Source organism: Anser anser (assembly GCF_964211835.1).
Source record: "Anser anser genome assembly, chromosome: 2".
Taxonomy (NCBI): Eukaryota; Metazoa; Chordata; class Aves; order Anseriformes; family Anatidae; genus Anser; species Anser anser.
The window spans coordinates 162,860,231-162,872,708 of NC_139721.1; the positions used below are offsets into that span (position 1 = coordinate 162,860,231).

At 62.0% G+C, this 12,478-nt stretch overlaps 1 protein-coding gene and 1 long non-coding RNA gene across 3 annotated transcripts in view; one reads left to right on the forward strand and one right to left on the reverse strand.

Moving 5' to 3' along the window:
- The window catches only part of AGAP3 (ArfGAP with GTPase domain, ankyrin repeat and PH domain 3), a 140,801-nt gene that overhangs the window by 26,501 nt on the left and 101,822 nt on the right, over positions 1-12,478 (forward strand). The gene's annotated exons all lie outside the window — the stretch shown is intronic.
- Positions 1,460-12,304, reverse strand: LOC310895163. The gene is made up of 3 exons (XR_014580498.1): positions 10,783-12,304; positions 10,535-10,647; positions 1,460-10,416 (listed from the first exon to the last, which is right to left on the reverse strand). It is a non-coding gene; the product is annotated as an uncharacterized lncRNA (long non-coding RNA).

The window sequence follows — 12,478 nt, forward strand, 5'->3', positions numbered from 1 at the left end:
GGCGTTCGGGAGCCGGGGGGACGCGCGGGGACGCTGGAGCAGGGCAGCGGGAGGAGGACGTGGCTCTGGACATGGCTCTGGCCCCTCACGGAACGGGTGCTGGGGGCCCGCGGGGGTCTGGCTGTGCACCGGCAGCTCCCAGCGCGCGAGGGGGGTCCCAGAGGGGGCTTTCTGTACGAGCCAGCAGGATTGGGCTGGGGGCCCCTGGTCTCAGGGCTGGCACCTGTCCGGGGGAGCGGGCTCGGCACCAAGGTGTCTCAGGAGGTGCGGGTGTCGCTGGGAGCCTGAGAGCCTGCGGCTGGGGAAGGCGTAGCTGAGCGCTCCGAGCGTGGTGCGCGGGATGGCAGCCCGTGACTCAGCCGCCCCTGTCACTCCTCCGCTGCGACGTCGCGCGGCTCCGCGCCGTGCTCGGCCCGGCCGAAGGAGAGGGAGCTGCTGGCGGCGGGGAGCGGAGGAGCGGGGAGCGTCTGGCGCAGCCGGGACTGCTCGTGGGGGCCCAGCGCTCCCCGGGCAGCTCAGCGCCGCGCTGCTGGGGGGGAAGCGGCCGCCTGCTGCCTGCTCCCCGCTCCGGGTGCCTGGGGTGCCAGGGGGCTGGCCGTGCCATCCCTGTCCCCGTCCCCCAGCTGCGCTGCAGGCAGGGCCTTCGCCGTGCCCGGGTGCCAGGTTTGCACCAGGCGTTTCTGCGAGCTCTCTCAACTGGAGGCTGGGCGAGGAGGAGGGGAGAAGCCCTCTTCTTGCCCCCCTGCCTGTCCCGACCCCGTTCTGGGCCCGCAGGAAGCAGGCCCTGGACTGTGCATGCAGGAGGGGCGGGCGTCCCTCTGTCCTGAGGCAGCACGTGGCCCGCCAGCCACGAGCTGCAGCGGATGAAGGAAACGTCCCATACATCCCGTCTCTCCTCTGGGGGACAGGCTGGGGTCAGCTGCTTTTATTCGAGGGCAGTTTGGTGTGGCTGTGCTCCCCATCGTCCCTCTGCAGGCCGGCTCTGACAGCATCTGCTTTGTCGTAGCAGGAGAGCAGCAGGTTTCGGAGCAGCGAGGGTTTCTCTGGTGCCGAAGCCGTCACCTCCTGCCCCAACCGCACAGGAAGCTCTCGTCGGTGCTCGCGGTCGCACGCTTCCGCCGCGCTTCCCTGCGGCCGGGCGGCGGGGGCAGGCAGCGGGGGCACCGCCGCCCCCACGGGGACCTCGCTCGGCAGCGGAGGCGCTGAGGCCAGGCAGGGGGCCTGCGGCGGAGCTGTGGGGCACGGCGCGGGGGACGGCAGGGGGCGATGGGGCGAGGTGGGGGGCAGCACCGCGCGCTGCCCTGCGGGAGGGTGAGCGACGCGCGGGCTCTGAGGTGTCTGCGGTTGCAGCAGGAGCCTCTGGGGGACTGTGAGAACGCAGACGGGAAGCCAGCGCTTTTATTTATTTCTTTGTTTTGTTGAAGTCTGCGGTCGATGGTTTTGTCTTCGTGCAGAGGCCTTGGGAAGAAACCTGAAGAGGCTGTGTGGTTGACAGAGCTCTTCTCACCTGGGCGCCTGCGTGCAAAGGGGCGCTGACGGACCGCGCCGTCAGGCTGCTCGAGGAACCTGCCACGTCCTGCGCTGCAGAGCTGCTCTGGTCCGGCAGTGCTTCGTGCCGTGCCGTGCCACGCTGTGCCGTGCCACGCTGTGCCGTGCCATGCTACACCGCACCGCGGCGCCACGCAGCAGGGGTGCAGGCTGTGCAATAGCAGGGTTCAGGCAGGATTCATCCCCAACAGCCTCGCACCCTGAGGTGGTGCAGAGGAGTAAAGCAAGAGCATGCTCAGGTAGGGGTGCATGCAAAACCACGTTCCGGGGTTATCTGCAGTATGGAGATGGGCTGTAGGGTGCTGCGGTGCTGAGCGTTATCAGGGACTGAAGCACCATACTGTCTGCATTTTATTCATCCTCCTGCTGTACTGAGTCTCCTGAGTGACAGCTGCTGCCTGAGCTGGCAAGGAAGCGGCGGAGGAGCTGTGAGCTGGCGCGCTGTGCCCCGTGGAGACATCGCCCCTCTTCTTCCTGGGCTCCTGTGCTGACCGATCGCCCTGTGGGTGTGTGCTGTCCTGGCCTCCTCCCTCTGGAACCAGCAAAAGGCAGAAATCCCGTGTCAAGATGAGGGCAGCAGCAAGTTTCTCTTGACCCAAGTCCTATCGGTGCGTAAGCTCGCACCGAGGTGCAGCAGCCTCGTCGCCAGCAGCAGCTCTGTGAGGCGCTAACTGCAGCCGCGTGCGTGGGCACAGCGCTGTGCGCCTGGTGCGGGAGCGGGGAAGGGAGGAACCCGCGCAGCGGGCGGCAGCGCCGAGCCCAGCGCCAGCAACACGGCCCCGTCCGCTGGGCAGCCCGGGCATGGTGCTGGCCGTGCCGCAGCACCGTGGGTTCGTGGTTCGAGCTCTCTTGATTATGCGGCACGGGTTGGTTCAGTTATACCTAACCTTATTATGTTTTTATTTTTTACGTGAAAAGTCGTGAATTTGCTCACAAGAAAGTAGTGCTAAAAAAACAAACAAACAAACATGATTTTAGTTCCAAAAGCCAACCTCCTGAAAATCAATTTACATTCTCCTTTACATCCTAATGTGAGCTATTTTGCGTACAGTGTTTGATGCAGCCTTTAATTACATGCTCACATATTTTCCACAGAGCTTTGCCTTACTCAGAATGCAAAACACATGCACGCAGGCCCGAAGTAACGTTGTGTGGGCAACTGCAGATCTGGTACTCCTTGCTTTTGAGTGCCTGCCGTTGGATGTGAATCATCTTCCGATGCGCTGGTTTGAAACTTGTAGGGATGAGCTGCTGCAAAGGGATATTCCCTTGGTGGAGTGGAGGGGCCTTCGGCACCCTGGTGGCCTTTGGGGAAGGAGGTGGATCAGGGCACTTCTCCTCACCTCTTTTGACTCTCGCAGGCAGCAGCAGAGGATTTGGTGCTCGGCCTGTTCTCGTAAGCCCCTTCTCCCGAGGGCTGCATTGCAGAGAGCTCCTCATTAGTGTGCTGGCGGTGGCGTTAGGCTCCCGAGCTCCTATGTCAGCATAACGATACCGAGCTCTTCTCTGATGCTGCTGTGTAACAGCCCAGCTGTGCTGAGGGACTGCCGCAGGAATCCTTGCACGGCCCCGCTCGGAGCACCGGGGGTGCTGTCTGCAGGGCCCCCTCCTGCCCGGCCCCGCGGGGCCGGTCCTGGCGCGGGCGGTCAGCGGTGGCTGGTGCTGTGCTGTGCCCGGGGAGGGGCAGGGCTCTGCGCTGCGCCCCTTCCCTCACCCCCCGGCTGCCTGTTCGGGGTTGTCAGACCTCTCCTCTGGGAGCTGGACGCGGCGCGCTTTGGCAGCCCCTCTCCGAGCATCTGGGAAGCGGTGTCAAGGATCCAGAACAGTTTGAGGCGTTACTGGTCATTCCGAAGACTTCGGGAACTGATTTGCAAAGTAATTGTTAGCTCTTGACTGCTGTCAGTGTCTGCTCACAAGCTGACATTACAAACATTTTAATTAAAAACACTGATCATGATTACATAAAAGCGGAATTAAAAATAAAGCACAGTTAAATGCTTGTCCCTGTGCTTATCACCACAGCTAAATGCTTCTCCCTGCGCTTACCGCCTCCTCCCTCTGCCAGCCGCCGGCCAGTGGCGGGGTGCAGGGCGGTCGCTTTGAAGGGCACCGCGGGGTTTGTTCAGAGGCAGGCAGGGCGCTGCTCTTGGGGTCCTGGAGTCTTTTTGGATGGGTGCCGCCGGCCTGGTGTCTGCAGGAGAGCAGCACCTTGCTGCGGGGCCGCGCCGTGGCCTTTCTGCCCTCCCAGCCCCGGCTTTGGGCAGCTCGGCCTCTGCCCCGGGCAGGCGGGGCCCCCGGCAGCCACCCCTCGCCTCGGGGTGCCGCTGGGGTCCGGGTCTCCCTGATTTCCACGTCCCAGGGGTACTGGTGCATGGAGCTGGGATTTGGGGGCAGGTGGAGCGGTGTCAGCGTGGCTCCAGGCCCCGTGCGCTGGGGGTCCTCGTGCTGGGCGGCCGTGCCAGCCGGGCCTGGGGACGCTGGTGTGGCTGGGCGGGGGTGGCATGCGGCCGGCCTGCATCTCCCTGGCACGGTCACCTCTCTGCTCCGTCCCTGCTGGATCCCTGGGGCAGGCTGGTCCCGCAGGTGGCCGATCGGAGCGGCTTGGTATCTGCGAGCCGCTGGGCCTGAGGTTCCCAGCTCGCAGGGAACGCACGCTTACAGCCGCCAGCTAATAAATTGCAGTGGGAGTTCGGGCTGCTCCAGTATTATTTTCCCTTGAAGTCGTGCCGCACTGTGTGCTGTCGGGTCACAGGCCGGCACGGTTTGTGCCATCGTCTGTCGGAGCGATGGACTTTCAGGGCGGTGCATTTCCAGGGACACGTGTGTGCGGGGGCCAGCAGGGCCCTGCGGGGCGCGCTCCCCTGGGGCTGCGCAGTAGCGGAGACGCGCGAGGCATTGCCAGGGCCACGTCCTGGAGGCTTTGCCGCGAGTGCCTCTGAGGGGAGCAGGAGCAGAAATGGATTGGGAGGGTGGGCAAAGGGTCAAGGGGTCTGTTTGAGGAAGGCTGTGGCAATTTGGAGCAGTTCCGTTTAGCTCTTCGGAAAAGATCTGAAAGCAAATGCCTCGGGACTGGGTGAAGCCAGGAGGAGCACGTGTTGGTGCTTCCCGGCTTGCACAGCGCCTGGTGGCGTGCGGCCGAGGGACTCCTGCGCAGCGCTGGCATCTCTGCATGCGGCGGTGCTGGCTAGATTTTACTCTGATCTCGTTTCATTGCTTTTGAACTGGGGTGACCTTGAGGATCGAGAACTTGCTGGGGCGAGGAACCCCCAGCAGGGCAGCGTGTGCTGTCAGGAAGTGCCTCCCTCTGTCCTGAAACGCACCGGTTTCGTGTCTTACTCCGGTTCCTCTGCTGGGACATGAAGAGCATGGTGTTATCGCTCACCTGTGCCGTGCTCCGGAGGTCAGAGCAGACTCTCAGCTCGGCCCCCGTGGCTGCCTCTTTCTCAGAGTGACAATTCCTTCTCTGTCCCTGGCCGTTCCCCGTGCAAAAGCTGTCTGTGCCTCTCGTGAGTCTGGGGCCAGAACACGGTACTGGAGGTACTGGGGGTAAAAACGGGAAGTTCACAGCGTTGGCAGGCCCGTGCCCTGAAAGTGCTTGGGCTATTTAATGCGTCAACTAACCCAACTCACCGTTGTTGCACTGATTTCCACTTTCTCATCTTAGCATTTTTTCTCTTTTCACCGTACAAAACGTGTTGTTGAAGTTCAGGTTCCAAAAACGCGGTCACCAGCCCTCTGAGGCTAGTGGCCTGAGGCTTTGCAGGTGTTTGGATTGCCACTTGAAGTTACCTTGGCTAATAAGCAGCTGGTAAATGAAAGTAAAACCAAACTCAGCAGCTGGCGCAGACGGATCCTGAAAGGCAGCCTGCCCGTGCCTCCCCAGCGCCAGGGGGTGCGGGTGGGCCGGTGACGGCGCGGGGCAGAGCTGCCCGGGCAGGAGCTCCCCCGCTGGCACCGCTCCCTCGGGGCTCGCGCGGTGGGAGAGCCGGCAGTGCCTCGCTGCAGCCCGGCCGGCCCACCTGCACCAGGCGCCTCCGCGTGCGCGGTGCCCCTCGGCCGCTTCCCTGGGCTGTCTGCGGGCACCAAGCTCAGATACCGCGTCCTGGGACCGTTTGGTCTGGGCAGCAGCAAGAGCGGGAGGCGGCGTTTGCCGTGTGCAGCCGGGAGCGGGGGGGCTCTGGCTCAGGGACCGGCCGCGGGACGGCGCCGCGTTACAGGCGGGGGGCTGCTTCGGGCCTCCTGAAGGTCTGTCCGTGTTCGGTGCGATGCCTGTTCTCACCAACGCCATTCTGGTGTGATGTTAGTTTCGTATGCTCTATGGCAGGTAGGTTACTTAGCATCCTCAGAGCTGTATTTCCTTTTCTAAAGCGATTGCTAATGAGAGCTGAAGATAACGTGGGGTCTGCGGTCCGTTTTGCAGGAAGGAAGCAGGTTTGGCACTTCTAGAAAACTGGGTTGCTGGGTGCAGTGCTGTAATTACTCAGCACCAGAGGTGATGCAGAAGGGTTTAGTAATGCTGCTCTCACTCCTAACTGGTGTTGTGTGTGGCAAAACAATCTCTGCCTTTGTGTGCCCGTGGTGTTCGTCACTGAGCTGTTCCTCGGGAGGATGACTAGATGGAGGCATTGAGTTGATATTTGAAGGCAGTTGTTGGGGTGTTTAGTTTAATTTCATCATCCCGTGTTGTTATCTAGTCTCCATGGCTTTTTAGCTTGTGTTTTCTTGAAATACTTCCTTCACCTCCTCTCATTTTCTTTTTCTTAAGCAGGGACCTGGAGGGACCAGGGAAGGCCCCGTGCCTGTAGGGACATGCTTTCTTACAGTGTCGTTGTTTTGCCTGTGTCCTGGGGAAGACTGGTCTCGCACAGCTTGGGAGAGCTCTGTTGGGAAGATCCCGCTTGGGGTTCTGCGCTCCCCTCTGCGCAGCTGAATACCCTTCCAGTCGTACCTTCTGCTGGTGGCTGCTCTTCCTGCGCTTTCTGCGCGTTTCTTCGGTATCTGTGTGACCCCACGTACAGCGGGACAAGAGGGACCTTCAAGGAAGGGGGCTCAGCCGTGGGGATCCGTGCCCCACTCTGCTGGGGCGGGGAGTGCCGTCCGTCACGGTGTCCCTTGCCGTGTCAGCGCGTAGAGGACGCCTCAGCTGGGAGAAGTGTGCGTTACTGCGCAGCGGCCCCGTCTACACGTGGCCTCAGCATCTCAGCCCAGGTCGGCACGTGGTGGGACGGGCACTGCCCTGCACCGTGGGCACGCGACAAGGGTGCTGTGGTGGTGTAAGCGCACACACAGACGTCTTAGGGGCTTCTTTCAGCACCGGTTTTAAGTGCAGCTGTTTTCTCCCGATGGCAGCTCAGAATGGCTTTGGATTTGAGGGTTCTCTATACCTGCTGACAGTTTTGCTTCCTTTCCTCTGTGAATGCTTTTTTCCTCCCTGCTGCACGGAGCGCCTGGTGTCGGCATCCTTGCTCGCCAGCCCAGCCAGCAAGGCTAGGGACAGCGCCGTAGGTGGGCCGCCGCGATGGTGAAGGGGTGAGGGGGGCTGCTCCCCCTTGCAGTGCCCTCCTTGGCAGGCTTCCTGGTGTCGCTCCTCTGAATAAGCTCACTGCCCGCCTGCGAGGAGCAGGAGGTCGTGCCTGGTCTGGGGCCGGAGGAGCTCTGGACCTCCCCTCTGCCCTCCTGATGCTCCGCAGGCCGTCCTTCGTGGGCTGCTGCAGGATCTCCGTGTTTCCCAAGCTATTTTTGAGCCTCCTGGCTCAAAAAATTATATTTTATATATTAAAATATTATTTTTACTTATATAAGTATACTTATATACTTTTACTTTATATTATATTCCTTATATTTTGAGCCTCCTGGATGGAGGCTCAAAATTGTCTCAGTTGTCTCCTTGTGACCACCAGCTTTTTTTTTACCTGTCCTCTGGTTTATTTCTGCACTGTCTCTTAGGTTTGCCCCTTTAATGTTTTCATTTCTCATTTTCTGTTGCTTCTGGATTGATCTAGAGGATTTTTGCTGCTATTAGTGGTGATTATGGGAGGGGTTTTACCGCCGTGGCAAGGACTGGGCTCTAGACCCGGAGAGGTCTCCTTCGGTCCTGTTACAGATCGTCACATCGGCTCCTCTCTTTGGATTTCAAAACGCCGAGGAGATTTCACAACGTCTGGCCTCATCGCATCGCGCCTGCTCTTGCCTGCAGCCATCGCTGGAGCATCTCCTGCGGGGCGGGCGAGGAGCGTGTCGGGCTGTGCACGCCTGGGGAGCTGCCCGGCGTGCGGCCCTCGGCGTGGTGCCGTCTGCCCCCCGCCTGGTGCCGGCCGGCCGCGCACTGCCGCTACCGGCCCGCGCCAGCAGGGCCGGGCAGGGCATCGAGGAGCAGAAGCGATGGCGGCTCGCTCCCCCGCCGTGCCCGGGGGTGCCATCCCCAGGTGAGCTCGGCCAGGCCGCCCCGGGAAGCTCGGCCTCGGCATCCCCCGCGTGGCGGCGGCACCGGGGCTCAGTGCTGCTGAGTGGGCAGGGGCTGCGTGGGGCTGGGGGTTTCTCTCCGAGGGCGGCGGGTGACGCCGGCGCGGCCTCGCGGCATGCGGACGGAGGTGGCTCGCCTCAGCACCGCACGTCCCTGGGGGAGAGAGCGGCAATTTCCTCGTCAGCCGCGGAGGTTTGCAGCAGGACGGCCGCGGGCGTGCGGGCGGGCGCGTGTGGGAGGAGGCAGGGAGCTGCAGTCGGCTCCAGCTCCGTGCTCTGCTTCCTTCCTGGCTGCTGCTAACCGCTCGGTGGCCGGGGTGCAGCGCTTCTCTCCTCCCTCCCGCCCCACGGAGGCTGTGGCCCAGAGGCTGGTCTGAGCGCCGCTCCCTCGGAGGGGCTGTCAGCAGCCAGCCAGCGGGGTCAGACCGGCGGTGTGGGGCTGTGGCGGTGCGGCGCGGGTGGTCGGGGCGAGGGGCGCTCCCCTGCGCTTGTGCCGCAGCCAGCAGCGAGGGCAGCAAGCGGGGGCTTTGTGACACAGAGCGGGAGCTCAGGCTTGGAGGAATGAGCGGTTTCTCCAGGTCTGAGACCCCGGGAGCCTGCAGGGTGGGTGTTCTGCAGATGGAGGAGGGTTGTCTGTGGATAGGCGGCGGTGGCCGGGCAGGGCTGGCCAGGCTGGTGGGATCTGCTGTCTCTGGCTGTGCCGGGTGCACGAGCCGGTCCCCCAGAGCCCCCGCTGCGGCCGGGTCGGAGCTGTGGGTGTCCCCAGGCTTTGGGGAGAAACGTGACAGCCGCTTTCTGCTCCCCACCCCTGGGGCAGAGGACGGATCTGCCCCAGCCCTGCGGGGTGAGCAGGCGGGGCCCGGCCCCCCCAGCCCCGTGTGCCGGCTGCTGTGACGTGCGTGGGGCTGCGTGCGGCCGGGCGGGCTGTGCCGCGGGGCTGCGGGGGCCGTGGTGCCGCACGCCCCAGCAGCCGGCCCACGGGGGCTGCCCGCCCCCGGGCGCTGCGATGCGGGCTCAGCCTCATCAGTATTCCCAATGCGTAGCTGCAGAGCCCGGCAGCTCCTGGCACGGCGCCGGGTGCTCCCGCAGCGCGGGCGGGCTCGGCCGCCGTCCCGCAGCGCTGCCCCCAGCCCTCTGCTCCGCAGCCTTGGCCTGGGACGGGCTGGAGACCGCGTGCTGCAGTTCCTGGGCACCCTGCAGCCTGTCGCGTGCGCGGCTTTGTCACCGTGCCCTGGCTTGGTGCCCGTGTCCCGGCAGCGCTGTGTGGGTGCCTGCCCAGGGTCCCACCGCTGGCGTGGGCTGCCTGGGGGCTGCCGGCCTCAGGCACTTGCTGCAGCCCCGCGGGCACGTCCCCCTGGGCTTGGCGGGGTCTGGCCTGCCCTGATCTGCTGCCAGCATCTGCCGGGGGCCGGCGCCTTACGGCTCTGTCAGTGCTGGGAACCTCGCCCCTCTGTCCCCAGCTGCTGGGGCGTTCTCGCTGCTCTTCCAGCCCCAGGTCTGTGCTTAACGCAGGGCTTGCTGCAAGGGTGCCTCCAGACTCGGGCCCCTCTGCAGAGCAGCAGCACCTTGAATTGAGCGGTGCCAGCAGCTGTCCCAGGTGAATTGTCCGCTTGGAACAAAACCTCTGCATCTGCACGCAGCCGGAGCAGAAATACCGGTGCTGGTTAGTCCTGGGGGGGCGAAGCGGAACAGCTGAGCAGTCACGGTTCAGACTTTTTTCCAGGGGCCCCACCCTGGACTTCATCCTGGGGAGCAGCCAGCAGTGGAAAGTTCCCTCGTTTTCAGACTGACTTCCAGTGCAGCTGTTGTTTAGCCTCTCATGTCTTTTGTTAATTTAAGCCAGATGTTCATTGCCATAATATTTGTAACAAGGGCGCGACTCATAAAAGTCCTGCTAAGAGACTGACTTGCTTCTGTCCCCAGGCACCTGCCCCGGGTCAGGACTACAAAGGCGCGATGTCCCTGCTACATCCCGCGTGCCAGAGCTCCTCTGGAGACTCGCATGGCACAGGGGACTGGAGGAGCAGCCGCCTTCCCGGGAGGGTGCTGATCCCTGCTGGTGAGCTCGGATAGCGTCACCTTCCCCACGCAGCAGGGACGCACACGGTGACAGTCAGAGCGGTGTAATCAGCCGAGCAGGCTGCCTGAGAAGAGACTCGCAGACGAGGAGTGGTGCATCGGGCATGTGTCAGCGATGGCCGTCTCGAAGCACCGGTGGCTTCTTTACTGTCCCGTTCCCTATCGGCCTCTGTTGCAGCCGAGCTAGCCGGAGCTGTGCGCTGCCGTGTGCTGACACCCTCGTGCCAGCCCCTGGGTGCCGGTGCCTGGCTGCAGCCCTCTGCCTCCAGAGGTTGTGTCTCAGGCTCAGTTTTATTCTGGTTTATTTTTAGATGTCTCTTGTTCTTTCTGCAGAAATAGTGTCGAGGGGTTTTGTATCAGTGCTGTAGCATGTAGAACCTTTGCCTCGTAACAGGCTAATTAGGTAAAAATATCTTTATGATGTTACTGTTGTAAAGGCAAATACCTTCTTGGGATATAGCAGCGCAAATGTATGTGAGAAGCACGCTCGTTTTTTATGTCTTCCCAGTGCTGCAGGAGGCCTCAAGTGAATATTGTGCCAAGGTTCTGGCACTGCAGCTAAAAAAAAAAAAAAAAAAGAGGTGGTAGACAAACTAGAGAATCGAAAGGAGGGCATTTAAAACATAAGTAGCTGTAAAAATATGATCTAAGTGGAATAGTGAAGGAGACGGTGTCAGGTTATGGGGAACTTGCCGTTTCTGAGCGCGTTTGTAGCTGTAGAGGAGAACGCAACCTGCTGCTCTTCGTGTCTGGCATGGCTGTGGCAGGAGAAGTCGGCTTTACGTGCGGGAGGGGGGCCTGGGGCAGGCACCGGGAGGAGGAGGAGGGTGCGGGGTGATGAAGGCAGCAGCGGGCTCGGGGAGGCTCTTCGAGGCGGGTCAGGCTCCGTGCCCTGAAGCCCTTCCCAGTGCGCAGTTTTGCGGCTCAGTGATACCTCCGTGCCCAGAACTTACCAGAATTTTTTAAAGCGATCAGAGTTATGCAGAAGGTGCACCATCTGGCGTCGTTAGAGTAAAAGTTAAACAAGCCCAAGATTTGGGGAGGGGATGAATGGAGATGGCCTGCTCGTTCCATGAGCAGCTCCCGACGGCGGGGAGTGGGGCTGTGCAGGCGGCTGTTGGCAAGGGCCTCGAGAGGTTATTAGTCTCGTTTCCTGCCCAAAGGCTGATTACCTGGGTCTGAATTATTCCTGACAGATGTCTGTCCGATCGATTCTGACCTCTCCGTTGACGGAGACGCCGTGATCTCCCCAGACAGCCTCGTCTGGCGCTCAGCTCCTGTCAGAAGACATTCCCGCGTAATTGCTGCCTGCAGGACTCCCTGCTCCCGGCTGCAGCGCGGCCGAGCCCCGTGCTCCTGCAGGCAGGGCACCAGATGATGGGGGCGAGGGTCGGATCCAGCCCGGCAGCCTGTGTGCTCCTGTGACCTTGGCACAGACGGCAGAGCCGTGTCTGGCGGGTCACCAGGCGCCTTCTGCTCAGCTCCAGGCACCGGTGCCCGCTGGCTGGGCAGAAGGGGAGCTGGACGCGTCCCGTCCTGAGCGCTGGCACGCTGCGGGGATGGGCGTCTGCTCGATGATCCTCGATCTAGAGAGCTGCTCCCCCCGGCAGCACGGAGCAGCGGGGAGAATACACCGCAGAAGGGGAGATGTTAGTGTCTGAAAGACGCAGAGAAGTAAGGGGAGAAAAGAAGCAAAGGGAAGAAAAGGCCCTGGGACTAATGGAGGGGGCTGCCGGGTGCAGTTGTGCTTCTGCCCTGCGGTGATGGTGGCCTCGCTCCTGGGGGGCTGGGAGAACCTGTGGAATCACAGAACCGTCTAGGTGGGAAGAGACCTCCAAGACCACCCCCTCCAACCTCTGACCTAACACTAACAAGTCCCCCACTAAACCATGTCACTAAGCTCTACATCTAAACGTCTCTTAAAGACCCCCAGGGATGGTGACTCGACCACTTCCCTGGGCAGCCCATTCCGATGCCCAACAACCCTTTCGGTAAAGAAGTTCTTCCTAACATCCAACCTAAACCTCCCCTGGCGCAACTTTAGCCTGTTCCCCCTCGTCCTGTCACCAGACACGTGGGAGAACAGACCAACCCCCACCTCTTTACAGCCTCCTTTAAGGTACCTGTAGAGAGCGATGAGGTCGCCCCTGAGCCTCCTCTTCTCCAGGCTGAACAAGCCCAGCTCCCTCAGCCGCTCCCCGTAAGACTTGTTCTCCAGACCCCTCACCAGCTTGGTCGCCTTTCCCTGGACTCGCTCGAGCACCTCCGTGTCCTTCTTGTAGCGAGGGGCCCAAAACTGAACACAGCACTCGAGGTGTGGCCTCACCAGAGCTGAGTACAGGGGCACAATCACTTCCCTCGACCTGCTGGCCACGCTGCTTCTTATGCA